Below are 19025 nucleotides of genomic sequence, written 5' to 3' on the forward strand. Positions count from 1 at the left end.
TGCATGGCTAACTATCGTCATTTTAAAATTTATTTTTTTTATAACTTCTTAGAAATACTTTTAACAGAAATATGACTAATAAATAGTTAGCAACTATTTTACAATTTTACGCTTATTTATATATTTTCTATGATTTTTTTCTCTTAAAGTGTTCATTATGCCCCGGGTTCTTCTTTGTTAAGTTGGTTTTGTTTGGTTTTGTTGGTTGTTGGCAATGCAACCAGAGTGAGAGCAATGCAATGGTGACCATCATGTAAATAGGTAAATTCAAGCGTGCCATACGCATCGTACTCAGGTTGTGACGTTATGTTGTCTGTATTACCAACTGAAACGTGCCAGTCAAACAATGTTGAAGAGAAAACTGTCAATTAATAAGAAAGAAAAAAATTACAAAACCACGACACGAATTCAAAACAAGGTCAATCGAGGTGTTTACAATTTCCATAGAGGTAAGATAAAAAGGAGACAGCATCGCAGCATTGTGAAGCCGACTAATGATAGGTGGGGGGTTTTGTTTTCCTCCATTGCAGGCGATGTTAACTAAATATTGTAAAGATAGCTTTTAAATAAGATTGACAATAGTAAAAACAAAATATACAATTACCTAACAAACTGTAGGTTACGTCACTTTTGCATAAAACGACTTTTTTATTAAATTGGATAACACTTTAGAAAACAAATTATCACACCACTAGAATGTGAGGTCTCGCGGACTTTACTTCCAAATACACTTTGCGGAGCCTTGACAATTTCCGATTGGGTGTTTAGCACCGCAGTTGTCATTATTTTGGATAATTTGTTTATAATTAATATAATTAATAATATAATATAATTAAAGATAAATGCAAATTTCAAGAAAAGATCTCATGTTAGGTACAGAAATTTGGAAATAATTTGCTTCTTTTAAGAAGGCGGGAGATCTTTAGTTGAAATAAACTTTTTTCAGCAGCCCCTGAGTCAACAATAAGGTTCCCAGTCTATTGTCACATTTATATTGAATCGATATGTCTCAACTCAGTTACCGACTTTTCCGAGAAATATAATAAAATAATGTTCCAGGACTGTCAATTTGTCTCTGTTACAAATAAACAGACCATCGGTAGGTATAATAATCCCTTAATAACCAGTTTATCGAAACGTCATTAAATTAATCTGCAATTAATTAAGGCAGTTCCATTGGTTTATTAGCATATGTATAATTATTTATTGTAAACTTAACAACGATTTAAAATTTAATTCAGCTTTCTATAAATCGAACCTTGTATAAGAATATATTACCTGTTTCAAAACTATAAACATGCCAACCTCGCAAATTCTCTCAAAATTAGTTATAAATTAGTCATGCATTTATAGTTAATATAGTTTATAGTTAATAGCTACACAAATAGCTAGTGTAGTTTGTACTTAGTTTCAAGGAAAAGTCAAATAGTTATTAATTACACTTTTATCAACCTTATTAGTATTATTATACAAGACGTTAAGCATTAGCCCAGAGGCTAATGGTGAATTTTATCGTTGCGTATAATCCTAAATTTTATTCCATTCTCCTTTATTTCGATTGACTTTCTGAGTTAATTTGATTGACAATTATAAACGTCAAAAAATTCAACAATGACAAAAACGTGAAAAAGAGAAAAACTACAATAGTCGTGAACTTTGTTTTTCTATACGATGAAATTCCATTTTATCATAAAGTAGGCAGTGGATAAAATTCAATTTTATCCTTGAATAAAAAAATTATTCGGGAAAATGCGACGGTGACATTTTTATAGTTCTGAAACTGTTAATAACTAACTATTAACTTTTTAAGACATAAGAACAGACTTATGTATAAGATAAGAAGTATAAGAAAGTGAAATGTGGTGGATGTTTTAAAATATTCAGTGGCTTATCAAATTTACGAAAACACATTAAAAAGTTTCATGAAAATGACAAAATACTTGCAAAATTAAACCACAAAGTAGAGAATTTATATGCTTATGCTTGTCAGTGTGGCCGGCATTTTTCTAGGTAAAATTGAATTATCCGAAAATACCCTAATAAAAAGCAAACCTTACAAAGTTTCACCAAAAGAGCGCGAAATTCAGCAAATTAAAGAAATGTTAAATGAAGGAATTATTAGGGAATCACAGTCACCCTTTTCATCCCCAATAGATTTAGTTAAGAAAAAAGGCTAAAACGAAAAAATGAGATTTTGCGTCGATTACAAAAAACTTAATAAAATTACAAAAAAGTCAAATTACCCATTAAGCAACATCGACGAAATCTTAACTTATTTTGGCCATTCAAAATTTTCTAGCACACTTGACTTATTTAGCGGATTTTGGCAAGTTGGTATCGAAGAAAATTCAAAAGAATACACGGCTTTCATAACTTCCGGTTTCGGACTATTCGAATTCAACAAATTACCATTCGGACTATGCAATGCGCCCTCAACATTCCAAGACTTTACTGATCGAGTTTTTCGAGGGTTGAAATGGTCCAACGTTCTAGTTTATTTAGATGACATCCATAGTGTTCTCTGAAACGTTTGAGGAGCATCTAACTCAACTGCGAGAGGTTTTCAACAGGCTTAGGGAAGCAAATTTAACATTAAAAACAGAAAAATGTGTTTTCGGTGCTCAGGAGGTCAAAGTTCTTGGTCACATTGTACACAAACATTATATTTACCCGGAAAAATTAAAAACTATAAAAAAAATTCCCAATCCCAAAACGAAAAGACAACTACAAAGTTTTTTAGGCCCTGTTAACTATTACCGTAAATTTATTGAAAATTTCTCTAAAATCACCCTGCCACTGTATAAACTAATAAAACTAGAGTCTAAATTTCGCTGGGAACATGAACAAGAAGCCGCATTTGAATAACTTAAAAACAAATTGACACAAGCGCCAGTACTGGCACATTTTAATCCAAAAATCGAATGCGAGTTACGAACAGATGCTTGTCAAGACAGTTTAGGAGTTTTCTTCTACAAAAATGTGATGGTCAATTACACCTCATCGCTTACACGAGTTGCACGCTCTCAAAATCAAAAAAAAATTATTCAATTACGGAATTAGAAGCTCTTGCAGGCATTTACGGCTTAACGCATTTTCAGCATTTTATCCATGGTCGTCCAGTAACAATTAAATCAGATCATCAAACGTTGTGTTACCTAAAAAATACAAATCAAACTACAGGAAGATTAACTCGGTGGGTTATTAAATTACAAGAATTTCATTATGAAATTGTTTTTAAAAATGGAAAAGCTCATAAACACGTTGACTATTTGTCAAGAAATCCAGTAACATTTGCAAACGAAAGTGAAGATGTTTTTGACATGAAATATGAAATCGCAACAGAACAACAAAGAGATCATGACCTAAAAATTTTAATGCAAGCCATAAACAATAAAGACGACAAATCTATACCAGTCGGTTTACGAAGACGAGCAAAAATTTTTGCAATTATTGACGGAGTAATTTATAAAAAGAATTCATTAACCACAGGATCAGAAAATTTACTAGTAATCCCTAAACACTTGGTATATGAACTTCAATTCTCACATCACTCGAAACCTTTAGCGGGACATCTCGGTATTGCAAAAACCTATCATAAAGTTAAAGATCGATACTCTTGGGACGGTTTACAAAAAGAAGTCGAAAAATTCGTAAAAGGTTGTCCAGACTGTCAGGCAAGAAAAGGACAACAAAACAAAAAACCAGTCGGACTTTTACAACCAATACCAATAGGCACACCTTTTGAAAAAGTAGGAATAGATATTTTAGGTCCTTTCCACAAAAGTCGAAACGGAAAAACTGTTGTATTGTTGTGTTGTAATTGTAGCCACTGAATATGCCACCCGATGAGCAGAAACAAAAGCACTTCCAAACGCTAAAGCAGGTCCAGTCGCGAACTTCATGCTTGAAAATATTATTACAAAGCACGGTTCTCCTAAATACTTCTTAAGCGATAGAGGTATCAGTTTCCGATCAGAATTAGTAGGGGAACTTTTGAGAATAATGGGTTCGGCACGACAGTTTACTACGGCATACCATCCGAGCTGCAATGGTCTGACGGAAAGATGTAATAAAACTTTGGCGGATATGTTATCGATGTTTACCAATACTAATCAAACGGACTGGGATGAATTTCTGCCCCATGTAACATTTGCCTATAACACTGCAAGACAGGACACCACAAAAATGTCACCGTTTATGCTCGTTTATGGACGGGAACCAATTCTACCTAGTGAGGCGAATTTAAGAAAGGACGTTGAAGCGACAGATATCATAAAAATTAGAGAAAAAGCACTAGCAGTCAGAAACATCGCAGTAGAAAATATTAAAGTAAACAAAAAATAGATAAGGAAAGGTATGACTCAAAACACAGACATCTGGAGTTCGAAGTAGGAGAGACAAGGTAAAAGTTTTCACCCCTATTAGGAAAGTCGGGAAAAGCGAAAAATTAGTCCTAAGGTGGTTTGCCCCATTCTACATAACAAAAAAGGTAAGTGACGTAGATTATGAAGTTCAAAAAGGACCCACGGTACGATCACCGAGGGAAATTGTCCACATCAGCAGAATTGTACCTTTTAATGACCCATGGACGCCGACATACAGTTACGACGAAGAATACAAAGTCGAAGACGAGAGGAACTACGAGGACTTCGAAAAACACTTTAGAAACAAACGTCAATCCAAATTTAAAGCGAAGGAAGAAGATAGATTTATTCGACATGCCGGAAGACTATGCTTTAGCTCATTGCGTTGCTGAACACTTTAAAATGGGAAAAGGTATTGCAATAAAATTTCGCGAATAATTCCAAAAGGTTGAAGGATTGCGAAGTCAAAATAAATTTACCGGTAGCGTTGCGTTTTTAAAAGATCAAAATCGGTTTATTTACTACTTAATTACAAATTGTTTCTCCCAAGATAAGCCAAAATACAGCGCTTTATTTTCAGCCCTTCAAAAAATGAAGGAACACGTTATCGAACATAAAGTAAAAAAGCTAGCTATGCTGAAAATTGGTTGGGGTCTCGATAAATTAAATTGGGACAATGTCAAATTCATGATTGTAAAGGTGTGCTAGTTGTCAGGCGGGCGTTTTTAGGAGTCATATCATCCGAATCCATTGAACACAATGATGAATCTGTAATATGACGCTTATAGTTATCAGATATTTTACATCCGGGACAAGTGAGTTTAGATAATTTATCACCTTAAAAATGCTCTTAATTAAAACAATTTCTATAACGTAAAATGTATTTACTTGCTATGTTTTTTTACATGACGTGTTAAAGCATCTTTGCGAGTAAACTTGCTATCGCATTGAGAGCACTTGAACATGATTGGTTGATTACTTTCATACACGTACAGTAGAAGTAGAAATGAATTCATCGTTGATGCGATATGATTTTATATTCCATAAACTTTGCAACCGGATATTGTGGTTCCTTACATAAAAATTCAAAAAATTCAAAATATAGCTGATAAAAATTTAACGTTTTTAAGGAAAAAAACGTTAGACAAGAAATATGATAACAAAAATAATCAGAATGAATATTATTTCCTATTATACATAAAACAAACTACATACTTAAACTAACAAAGTCATACACCTAAATAAATTATTAATTGCAGTTTTTAAGTCAAACCTAACGCTATAAACATCATAAAAACGATCCAACATGTACAAACAATTCCAAACATTGCTAAAAAGTTAGGAACATGATTAAAACAATTTTTTATTGAAACTACATCATGATCATTAAGTATAAGTCTCTTCCAATCAGTATCAATATAAAACTAGTCTTAATTTAAAATATATTACATAGTTTGCTGTAGAAACATTTTCATACTTAAATATTTCTATTGCACTATTGCTCAAATAACCCAAACTCATCTTCTTCCATTGGTAATCAACATCGTTGAAAAATAAACTTTTCCACAGAGAAGAGACCATCTTGTGTTGTTAGGATTTTCACCAGTGAAGACGATGTACATATCCACAACATCTAACGGTTTTTGCACATACAACACATTTTGTATAAGAGTAACAAATAAGATGAGCGATGAGTTCAAAAAAGGCATTACACTTGAAACGCAGTGGGTTGTTGTTGTTGTTGTTGACTTCCTCATCTAAAATACTCATCTAAAATACACGAAAAACAATTATTTTTTGATGAAAGAGGACCATTAAACTGATCTTCCTCAAAACTGTTATAATAATGTTGTAAACATGGTAGATTCAGCTTTATATCATGATCTTGTTGATATGTTTCCGTAAATTTATGAAAAATATCCGTCAACTGGCACGGTCGTAATTTCAGTAGTTCCAGTTTCATTAATAATCGAATATCGCTTATGTTTTTTTCAAAATGCAGCACTTTTTTTATAACAGGTTCTACACTCGTTGCCATCTTAAATGGAACTAAATTAGACGTTAAAAAATTATATCGTATATATTTCTTATTTATTACGTAATATCTTTCATTTCAATCCAACTATTCTGATTATCTGGTAAACCAACTAAGCATTTCGCAAAAAATTTAGTTCCTTTACGTCGAATCACCTTCTCAACTAAATAAATGTCAGGATATTGAGTTTTTGATAATTCCCATATATAAAAAGCTCCTTTGATTGGTTGAGCTTCTTTATCTTCTAGTAGAAATATTACAGGATTGGTTAGATTAATCTTACTGATTTTAAAAATTTCCGTTGACCAATTGTGTGTATATCCTTTTTCAAATAACATCTTCTCTTTCTAATTCTTACGAAATCTCCGACTTTAAATTTTTTTCTGTTTTTATCAACAATCTTTAGATGATCATATGCTGTTATGTCTCCTTGATTCGAAGCGTTTATCTCTGCGGGTTTCCTTCCTGTTGTTCGATGTATTGTAGTATTATAATTTTTGGTTATCTCTTGCTATTTATTAATCCATTTATGTGTCGCAAATAACTTAAATAATATAAATAATAAAATATCGATAAATTTTTGATTTTAAAGTACGAATAACTCGTTCAGCAATTGCTGCTTTTTTAACGCTATATGTACTATAGTGATTAATATTATAACGTCTCATCAAATCCTGAAAATTGGTATTATAAAATTACTTTCCTTGATCTGACTGTAAATTCTTTGGTATTCGTTCTATTTCATTCTTTAGTATTGATTCCATAGCTCTGCTAACCTCATTAGCTGATTTCGATTTCAGTGGTCTGGTCCACAAAAATTTAGAAAAACAGTCGATTACGACTAAAATATATTTAAATCCTTTATTATGATAAGATAAATTTTGCAATTCTGCTAAATCTATTTGCCATAAATCATCCAATCCTTTAATTATAGTACGTCTTCGTTTAAAATTCTTGCGTGCAGGTTTAAATATCTCGTTTACCAATTTTTGCTTTACATCACTAAATTGCTTTTGTCGAACCATTGCTTATTTACGGTGCACTTTTCTACAATTTCCATGACAATCTGACATTTCACCTGGAGGACACTTGTAATTATTATGAGGCATGGGTTCTATCTTTGGACCTTCTTCTTCATTATTTTCATATGAATCTGTTACTTTCTTTTACTTTGATATAGGTACATTCTCAAGCTGACCTGTATCACCTGCTTTAGAACGTTTGGAAATGGTTTCTGGTTTTATCTTAATACTATCGATTCCTTCAAAGCGTTCTTCAAGTTTTTTTATTCGTCTGGTTATCTCATTTAAATTATTCATAAATTTTTTCCACTTGTTATCGATTTCAAAATTTATACTTAAATGTTTGTTATGCAATTCTGATTCAATCGTATGAGGAATTGTAGCAATTATATTATCAATTTTTCCATCAAGTATTTTGTACTTAGCATTCATGGTTATGTTTGACTAATTAAATTTATCCATCCATATAGCATCTGCTTTATGAACATTATTTTTCAAATCCGTTAAAGCAGCTATTACTCCTTCCATCCTTTGGTATATTGGTTTACTTACTAAATCAATATATACCTTATTCGCACAATCTTTCTCTTCTGTTGGATCATTAATGTTACAGATTCTAACATGTTTTGATGTTGATGTTTGATGTTTTAAATCAAGGTCACCATCAGCAGTGAAAACAAAAGGTGATGGTGTAGATTTAAAAAATGCACTTGATGCTGATAAGACTTTACGTCCTAATAGGTCAATGGGCATTTCAACACTGAGGATTAACCAGAAAAAACTTAAACCTAATATATTACACCACATTCCTTTAATTCTTCTTCTATTGATAAAATTTCATTCAGATGGGAATTGTTACCCGCTTTTTTCGCTGCATGTAATAATGCTAGACGTGACACTAATTCATTTATGTCATCCCAATAAACATATTCTACACGTTTATTAGTGAATAATCCTTCACCAGAAAACGGAGATTTAGGAAATGAAGTAAACATTGGTTGCACAATTTGAGTATATTTTACACCTCTATGACCTTTTAGTTGTTTTGTGGGATCATTATTTTTTCTATGTGTATTAGAAATTTCAAGTATTTTTTTGTATGCTGACCGATCCTCTTTTGTAATTTGAGTATATTTATCTTCAGGGTTTTTAAAAAATATTAGTCTGTATAAACCAGGAGTACCAGGAAATGATTCATTATCTAAAATTAAATCACCATTTTGACTGATTATTAATTCATGTTTACCCATAAATAGTTTATTTTCTTTTGAATTATACCTGGGACCAAATGTCTGATCACTGGTTTTCTCTAAAACTGCTTCTATTGCATTTCTCGCAACTGGAGGATATTGTTCTAAAAATTCATCTAAAATATGTCTGCTATTAATTAAATCATCCACAGGGTCAGATTTGGTTTCTTCATCTTTTTCTTCTTTTATTTCTGGTATTGACTCATATATTTCTTCTGGTTGCCGTAGTGATGTCCTAGGTTCATATGTTTCTTCAACTGGTAGTTCAAGTTCTTGTTTAATCTTTTCTTTTTTTGGTAGTTTAAGAAATTGTTTCCTTTGCTTTTGAATATGATGTTTTGGTCTTTTGTGTTGTTTTTGATGTTGTTGCTGTGGTGGTGGAGATTGCTTCTCCAATTTTATTGAAATTTCTTCTAAAGGATTTATAACAGGCTGAAAAAGTTTTTTAATTGATTCATCCGCTTCACTGCTGTTTAACTTTATGGCTTTATACTTCTTTCGAATTGAATCAGCTGCTTTTAATATATGTCTTTTAAAGTTTTGATCTGGTTTGGTACCCATCATTACCGCTTAATGTTAGAAACTAAACGAACAAATCAGAATTATTGTTTATATAACTTCTTATTCTATCGCTATTATAACAGGTCTCAAACTGATATTAACCGATCTCAACCGATCAGGAACTGCTTTTAAACAGACATTAACCGGTCTGAAACTGATATTAACCGGTCTCTTTCCGATACTAACCGCTCTGGAACCGGTATTAACCGATATCGCACCGATACTAACCGCTGTGAGACCGATATTAACCGGTCTCGAAACGATCTCAAATAGATATCAATCTACACTTGAATAAAATGATCAAACCCTTTTCTATATCGACCCATATTTAATTCATTATCTTTACAAATAACCAAAAAACCATATTGGTTCTTCCAATATTCCTGACATATTTCACAGAATTGTTCGAATTTCATATCAGCACCAACATGATCTTCATTTACATGTTTTAAATTCAACAGATCTTGTTTTAATATTACCAATAAATTTGCATTATCTCGAATTAAATTTTTCGGTATTTTTGTATATATTTGAGAGAGATAGAAACTATCAATATTTTTATGCCGACCCATGCAAAAGTAATCCCTTATCTTAGCTTGCTTACACATTATGACATCATCAAATATAAAAGTAGAGTTATTTTTTGCATCTTTTTGATCTAGCACGTCTTCATTATGTTCATATTGGTTATATTCCATTCCTTTAATTTTTTGTAGCACATCACTAAGCAGTTTATATTTCGGTTGATATAATGATTTACAATAAATATATATGTTTTCAAATTTCAATCCGTTGGGATCAAACAATAAAGACAATAATATGTTAGTTTTTCCTCCACCAAAAGGTCCACAAATTATACAACGTATTGATTCGGGTAAAAGTGTACCATGTCGATGAGACATTTTATGTTTATTATCAACATGATTATAATCATGATTTATGATAGGTAATTGTAATTTTTGCTTTGACACTTTCATTTCCATACTAAATTAAAAACATTTATAAGAAGGTTTGTATAGGGAAAAAGTTCAGTTAAATGTTGTCTTTCAAAGGAGAAGGACTATTAAATACTGCAATCAATAAATTACCTTTTGAATTACATTTACCAGGATATCAATATTGTGGACCTGTTACAAAACTTAAGAAACGGTTAGAACAAGGTGATCCTGGAATAAACAAGCTTGACAGCTTTTGTAAAACGCACGACATAGCTTACGCTAATTCCAACGATTTAAAAGATAGACATCAAGCGGCTATAAAAACAGGAGGATTTTTACCATTGTTACCATTAATTTTTGGAGGACTTAGTGCCTTAGGGGCCATGGGCGGAGGTGCTGATGCTATAGCTAAAGCTGTAAATGATGCTAAAGCAGCGAAACAGAAATTAGATGAGAATAAACGTCATAATAAAGTACTGGAAGATATCGCTATCGGGAAGGAGGGAAGATGAATTAATTCATATGAAACTTGATAAGACAGAATGTGCTATCATTAATTTGGACTCTAAAAAAGGATCCGGAACTCATTGGGTTTGTTATAGGAAAACAAATAAACAGGTTGATTATTTTGATAGTTATGGAAATCTAAAGCCTCCTCTAGAATTAGTACGATATTTAGAAAATTGTAATATTTACTTTAATCATGATCGTTATCATTTTTTATCATATAACTGCGGACATTTATGTTTGATGTTTTTACATAATATAAGATGAGACAATCATGTATTTTATTCAGTCATGTATAAGACATTCTCCCTAACAGGTGTTGACCTTGACCTTGTTGACCTTGAAGAAAATTCGAATTATTCTATAGCTTTAATTGGTTTTTATGCTAACAATAATATACCAAATATAGAAGAGGGTACAAATAATTTTTTTTATTTTGCTCCGAACACTACTGAAGAAGAAGTGATAACATTTCCGAAAGGTGCTTATGAAATAGCTGCTATAGAAGAATATGTACAAATAATTCTTAGTGGACGATCTGCAACTGATGGTCAAAAACAGAATACATTTTCATTGAAGGCTAACGAAAACACATTAAGGCGTGCGATATTTAGTATTTACGACATTAATTTCGCTCACGAAGATAGTATTGGTAAATTGTTAGGTTTTTCTAAAAGGAAACTTAAAGCAAGGCAATTACATGTAAGCTATAAATTGAATAATGTTGAGTTAGATAGTGTACGTGAAGTCGGAACAGTATCTACAATCAAAACTTTTCTATGTTATGGCAAAGATGAAGTAAGAGCATTAACTCTCGCTGGATGAAATGATCAAGAAAGTCAACAACTGAAGACATTTAATGAAACTGGTAATACTTTTTCATTTAAAATCCCTTTATCTTATCTGTTAAATTTACCATTTCATTATCATCGGATAGTGATCAAAAACTTCGATTAATACGAAGTCGTAACGATGCTAATTGTTTCATTTCTACCGGAATGAGAAAAGCGACACTTAAGATTAACAATATTGAATTAAAAGCAAAACATGTTTATCCAAATGATGAAATTAAATTAACTATATTAGAAAGGATCAACAAAGATCGTGTTATATCGTTACCGTTCAGAAAATGGGAAATTCATGAACTTCCATCAGTTCGACAAACTAATAACGACATCTGGAGAGTTAAAACATCTACTCAATTAGAAAAACCAAAATTTATTATCATTTGCTTTCAAACAAACCGAAAAAATAATCCAAAGTCTGATGTTACTCTATTTGATCATTGTGATGTACGTTTATGGTTGAATTCAAATGTTTATCCATATGAAACATGGAAACTACAATTTGTTAAAAATAAATATTTAGAAGCATATCAAGCTTACGTTGATTTGTATAAGAAATTTAATGGAAAAGATCTTGCTGAACCTATATTAAGTTATACAGATTATAAAAAAAAGACCAATATTTGTATTAGATTGTTCCAAGCAAAACGAAGCAATTCGAAGTTCCACCATTGATATAAGCTTAGAATTTGAAAGCGATAATAATTTCCCAGCCGATACAAGAGCTTATTGTATTATCATTCATGATAGAATAATGCAGTACTATCCGTTAACAGGAATAATTAGACAGCTGATATAAGGATGAAAAAAAGTGTTACTATAAGTGATAGTGTTCCGGAAGTACAAAATCTAATAGTTTGGTCATATGCTTATCAAGATGCTAAAAAAGGAAACTATTGGATACAATGTGCTGCAGACAGAGAAAGGTTTAGTTTAGAATTAATCAAATGAAAAATATTTTAAAGAATATCTTAAATTCTGCTCATCGTGAACAAATTTTTCAGTCTAGATTTAAGTGTTCAACATGAAGGTAATAGTGATTGATGTTCAAGGATTTTACATACCTGAATTCATCGTTAAAGAATTAACAATATTTGATGGACATCGAACTGGTCACTATTTGCTGAAATCACCGGTGCCGTTTCGTCAACTAAGTGCTGATGTAAAAAAACAAGTAAAATATTTAGAATTAAATCATCATCTATTACGTTACAAGTGGAATTATCGATTACAAAAATATTTATAAAATACTAGAAGAAAATATTATCGATGATGTTATCGATATTATTTATGTAAAAGGAAGCGTTAAAGAGGATTTTTTAAGACAATTTTTCGATTCAAAGGACTTTTACCCTAGGATCATCAATTTGGAGGAAGCAAACACTTGTCCAAAATTGCAACCACAACTTCCGTTATGTATGCATCATTACTTAAAAACTAAAATATATATCTGTAGTCTTAATAATGTACGGTTTATTTATAATTTTGTAATTCAGAATTTACCGAAATAAACGTTTAAAGTTTTAATCTCGTTTCCTTCTCCTACTTTATTAACCTGCCCTCTCCACTCTAGTTAAGGTTATAAAAAAGTATAAAGGGATCAACTTTTGGTGTGTGAAATAATTTTTATTTAAATATCAACCGTCAACACAACCATCATGTCTAGTAAGTAGAAACAATTTTTACATTATTTAATTTTAAATTTTTCCGAATCAATTGTTTGAAATTTAATTACAACACTTCATCATCAGTCTCAATAAATTAATGTAATCTATTTACTAAATTTCTATTTCTTTTGTTACAGAACTTCTCGCAGGTTACTATGGGGACTATAACCCAGAATTGGTTGTTAACCACGCTGGGTTAACCGAAGAGGAGGTGGACCACCTCCTCACCAAAATTCCCGCCGGCCCCTTTGAGTGGGTTTCCCGTATTGACATCTATCGGAGACCGGAACCGCCCCCATTCCTTGGAGGTTATTTTGATATTTTTAGCGTGGGGCGCTTGACCGCCGCGGTAGACGCCGATGAGGAGCGGGGCATAATTTACATTTGGGTGTTTTTTATGATGTTCATAGCGGTAGGTTTGGCTTAAAAACTGCAATTAAAAATTTATTTAGGTTTTTTGGTTTAAGTTTGTAGTTTGATTTATGTATAATAAAAAATAATATTCATTCTGATTATTTTTGTTATCATGTTTCCTGTCTAACGTTTTTTTCTTGTTTTTTTATACAAACAACATTTATACATCTTTTATAAAAAGTGGATTTGTTTAATTGAAATAGGTAAAAATTCATATCCAAAACCTTATTTAATTACTGGGCGGTTAACATTTTTACCAAAAGATTTTGAAGAATTTACAGCAATTTATCATAAACCCTCAACAGATGATATAGTAATTATTGTAAAAGCTGAAGTTTATATTTTTTTCATTATCTACTTTTAGACTTAAAACTAATTATCTGAAATCTATAAGCGAAGAATTTAAAATATCGAGTCCAATTTCGGCAGCGATAACAACTTACTCAGGTGGTATTTATCTTTTTCTCAGAGATAATACATATATCACATTATCTAGTTGCATCGCTGGATATAATGTTCCTGGTTGAACAAACAAATTGTATGAAGGTGTTCCTAATAAAATAACAGGGGCATTTAGATATTTAATCGAAAAACTGTACTTTTTTAATGAAAATAATTACTTTGAATATGATGAGTTTACTAACAGTGTCATACAAGCGGGACCTACAACTTTATCTATATTTAACATTAATTGTCCGCAAGAACCCATCTTAATTCTATTGAAAAATATGATAAGTAAGCTGATCTAAATTAATGAATCTAATAATTAAGGTATGGAATTTTTTTTATCACCCATGAAACCGCGTTTTTCCTAGTTTACTTTTTAACGGCCTCTTTATTAATCTATTTCATATCACCTAATAAAAACCGCTGGTTTTCCTCATTTCGGATTTCCTTTCAGATTTATTATAGAGCTCAACATAGAGCTATACAGCTCAATTTGTGGTAATTTCATATCCGTTTTATAATAATAACATTGAACTCAATTTTTTACTTTTTTATTTGAATGTGAAGCGTGAATTCTTGCAGTTCCATCTGATTCATGAGTATTAATCTGATAATGACTTCTCGTCCTTATCAACCTAGTTCTTTGTTTTCGTTATCATGTAATACGTTTATTTCTTGCTTAACTGTGTCCCCAAATTTTGTAACAAATTTATTTACGATTTTGCCAAACCCAATTGCTAATGAAATTTTAACAAATAATTTTTGTTTGCTTAGCCGGTGGCGTAAAATTCGAAGTGAAATAGATAATTTTTGTGACGAGGACGACATGATAACTTACTATAAAAAACTTGATAAATTTAGTAGGGCTGACTGTTACAATTTTACATGGGGAGGGTTTTATGATAGCGATTTTTTTATCCATTTACTTTGGAATAATAATTGGGAACAATATTATAATAGTACCCGTTTATGTTTAAAATTTAAATGTTATAAAGTTCAAAATTTTAATTCTATTTTTATCTGTAAAACTTGTTACAACAATTATATAGCTTACTATTATCATAACTCTGATGACTTAAATAAATTATCTTTTAAAAAGATTACTACACACAATGCAGTCCTGGTTGAAAATTTAACAGATTATACTCGTGAAGAAGATAATTGGTGTAGTTAGTGTATTCGTCAGTGTTTGTTTACAATAAGTTATTATACAACTTAATAAAACGTTCTTTCTAAACATATAATTTAAACATCTAATTTTAGCTTCAAACCTACAAAAGTAATGCCAAAAAGACACATCGTAAGTTTATCGAAAATATTGACTTCGGCACAAGTTCTTCATCCACAAATTCTTCCGATTCAGACTAATGAATTCTTCTCTAAAACCAACATAAATCATCTTTTTTGGTAAATTGTTTAATTTTTAAATTTGTTTACCACATTTGGTTGCTAAAACAATGTGTTTAATTTATTTAGGAAAATTTTTTATCAAACAAAAGTACGTTACAAAATTCCTACGATAAGGTAAACCACAAAAAATTGGTATTAAATCATATTTTATTTCATTTTTATTTTTTAGGAAAGCGTGTTATCTGTTAACCGCAAAAATTGATTATAAAAGTTCCGTTTTTAACACATTTCACCAGTTTTATTAAAACTATCTTTGTGAGAAGTTGTGTGTGCTCCGCTGTGTATTTTTGCATTTAAATTTCAAAGTGTTCTATAATGGCTGATCAACTGTTAAATCTGAATAAAATTGCTGCCTGTGAATATACTGATACATATATCAGTGCCAACGTTTTGGAAGTGAACAAGAAATATAAAATCATCAATTTAACCAAGGCAAACACACAACATGGTTATGATGGTAGCATATCTGGACAACGTCGGTAAAGTTTTTTTACCTAAACGACTAACAGCAGTTATGATTGATACCACAATTACGACATTAATGGAAGGACTCGAATCTTATTTGATTTACAAGAGACGTAAGCAAGCTTATGGAAATCAGGAACATGATGCTCACATTTTTAATTTCGAACGTATTATTCTCGAAGATTAATGTAAAATTTTTGGTAAATGTCATATTCACCTCTATTTAAAAAACTAATTTATGGTTTTTTCTTTTATCAGATTAATTCTGCACTGCAACACCCCGGACGCAAGAACAAGCAAGAACTCACGCTTCATATTTTTAGATGTATTTTATGATAGTTTGTTGAATAGGTATTATAAGTTGGATTGGAATTAAATAAAAAATAAATCAATTAAATTATTGTTTATTATTTGGAGTGTATAGAATCCCCATTCTCATAAAACACATAACAAGGAAAAACTTAAGTAATAGCAGTGTAAACGCTTTTTATTATATTTTAAACAAATAATAAAATAAACTTGGTGCGCAACAGACAAGTTAGGCAAACAACATTACAAACAAGCATTTGACTTTTCAAACAAAACCACAAATTAAAATCTGTCACATAACCGCTAGCTACACCACGGTTAGATAACCAACATTACACCCAATATTAATTTTTAAATAAATTAAAATTTTGGCGCCATTTTTTTTAAACAAACATGGCCGCCTAATTTCAAATATTAATTTTGAAATAAATTAAATTTGGCGCCAATTTACCATTAAACAAAAATGACCGCCGCCGACTTTCAAACTTTTAAGATGGCGACGATAATTATTATTGTCATTATACTACATAAATATATTTGCATCATTACAAATGGCGTCAGTCGGCCGCAGGCAGGCCAGCGAGCTGCAATTATGCGCTTGCTCCTGCGTCTGACTCTTCGACCATATATCATATAGACTGGGCAAGGTGAGATTTGTTTTGAAGCCAACATGTGCAGGTGGGGCAAGGGGAAATAAGGCTTGGTACGCGAATTTGACTCTTAGGTACCCCTTCTCTGATTGGTCCATTCAAAATATTTCCAAGTATTTCGTTAATATTCGTTAAACTTCGTGCTTCACGATTGTGATTAAAGGGAAAAATTGTGAATTTTGGGCTTAAATTTACTTGTGAATGGGTAAAATCTGGTTCTTGCGTCGAAATATACAGGAGAAAGTAATTACAAGGGGTATTCATTGGTAATGTCATCCGTAAGTAAGAAAATACAGGTGTTAACCTAAATCTGGAAACACACCAGTGGCGTCGTAACGTATTGATTTTCCGCTTTGATACTGAATATTTTTGAATATTACAACTCTGACGACATGTCATAAGATAGAATTAGAAGTATTTTAACTAAGGCATTTTTTTTGAAACTCGAAAACTTAAATTATTTCTGAAACTTGTAATGTTTTTTCAATTGTTTGCTCCTTGACTACGAGCTGCCATTGAACAAGGAGTAAGCTTCCTCTTGCCCCTCACTCCTCGCACCCATACATGTTGGCTTCAAACAACCTGCCTACAAACTCGCTTTACGGCGAGTCTATATGATATATGGTCGAAGGTCTGACTCAATTTTTATACATGCGCAGTAGAGAGAGGTGGAGGTGGGGTGGTTCTAGAACCGGCTATTTCTATCTACCAGGGCTATGAAAGTAAAGCGACGTTATTGGTCGATTAAAAATAAAGCTCTCAGCCACCGCAAGGGAGCGCATTGGTAGAAATTAATAGGCAGCACACATTGCACTGTTGTGTTACTGTGTTACCAAGACAGGCTTTGGCTGTGGGCTTTGGTGTCAAAGTCTGTGATACCGACAGCACAAATGTCAAACAAAACTATCAAATGGTCGAACGCCATTTTTAACGGTTTTGTTTGTGGTTTTTTTACCTTGTTAGTCAACAAAATGCATACAGCAGTGCATTTACTTTGGTTTTAGTTTTTACAACTAATAAAGTACTCTATAAATTCGTGAGAGGTAAACCAATAGAAGTAAATTAACGTATAACAAAACTTGTCTCTGTAGAAAATTGAACGTGGCCATGGGACTTTAACACTGTTGTTTGTTCGGTACAAGGATGTACCAACAATAAAAGGCCCATATTTGGTTTCCCACATCCCATCAGTAGATACAAGCCGTCAAGAACCTTGGATAATGTAGTTTGGATTGCCAGTTGGCTATCCAAGGTGACGGAGGACAACAGCAGCAATTTGTTGCAAAATGGGTGATTAATTTTGCTAAGAGAACTGGAATTTCAACCTTTTGCTCAACGTGTGGACAGATTCAACATTTGAAAATAAATGTTCCATCAGATGCAACGACACAGGTAATCACTTATAATTTAGCGAGTAACAGTAGTATTGAGACCTTAGAGCCAATTTTTTGAGTATTTTTGAAAGAAATTCACGAAATTGCGTTTCTGAATGACCTAAAAAAACACTTTAAAACAATTGAAACTGATAGAATTACTTGATTATTGAAGTAATTTGGTGCATTTCTTATGGAATTTGGCAAAACAGTTGAAAGGTTGAAAAAGGCACTATCCTGACATCATAACTTAATTTTCGACTCAATTTTGTTTTCCTTAAGGCCTTAAAACTAATATTCTTTGCTCGTGTTTTATTTAAAACTTTGTAATTGCAGCAAATTTTCTCGGAAAATAATAGGAGAATTTAAGTAGATAATTTTTTTCTATTTTTCAGATCGTATTTCTTAACCGTACAACAGTAAGCCTCAGTCAGTTATAACAACATAACAATCCTCCAATAAGTCGAGGCTTTCACGTCGGTGTTTCAATTAAACTAAACAGCGTCGAATGACCGAAGACCGCTTTGCAAGAGCTAAAACCGGCAAGTTGCCATCAGATGTGAAAAATAATAACCTGTGTATAAATTTGCATTACAGAACAATAATTTTAAGATGAATGTACCTATGTCAAATAAAAACTGTTATTAATAAATTTTTACAATATTACAATTTTTTATTATAAAATTTTTTGTACTCTTTGCACATATTTGCAATGACAGTTTTTAGTAATTTGTTACTAAAAACTGTTGTTGCAAATATTTGCAAGTA

General features: G+C 31.7%; 2 long non-coding RNA genes across 2 annotated transcripts; both read left to right on the forward strand.

Moving 5' to 3' along the window:
* Window positions 1-15186: 15186 nt before the first annotated feature.
* On the forward strand, window positions 15187-16291 carry LOC135267306 (uncharacterized). The gene is made up of 3 exons (XR_010335726.1): window positions 15187-15574; window positions 15630-16125; window positions 16184-16291. It is a non-coding gene; the product is annotated as an uncharacterized LOC135267306 (long non-coding RNA).
* Window positions 16292-17716: 1425 nt separating this feature from the next.
* On the forward strand, window positions 17717-18799 carry LOC135267303 (uncharacterized). The gene is made up of 3 exons (XR_010335724.1): window positions 17717-17927; window positions 17976-18276; window positions 18653-18799. It is a non-coding gene; the product is annotated as an uncharacterized LOC135267303 (long non-coding RNA).
* Window positions 18800-19025: the final 226 nt, after the last annotated feature.

The sequence above is a fragment of the Tribolium castaneum genome, chromosome 11 (assembly GCF_031307605.1).
Source record: "Tribolium castaneum strain GA2 chromosome 11, icTriCast1.1, whole genome shotgun sequence".
NCBI classification, from domain to species: Eukaryota; Metazoa; Arthropoda; class Insecta; order Coleoptera; family Tenebrionidae; genus Tribolium; species Tribolium castaneum.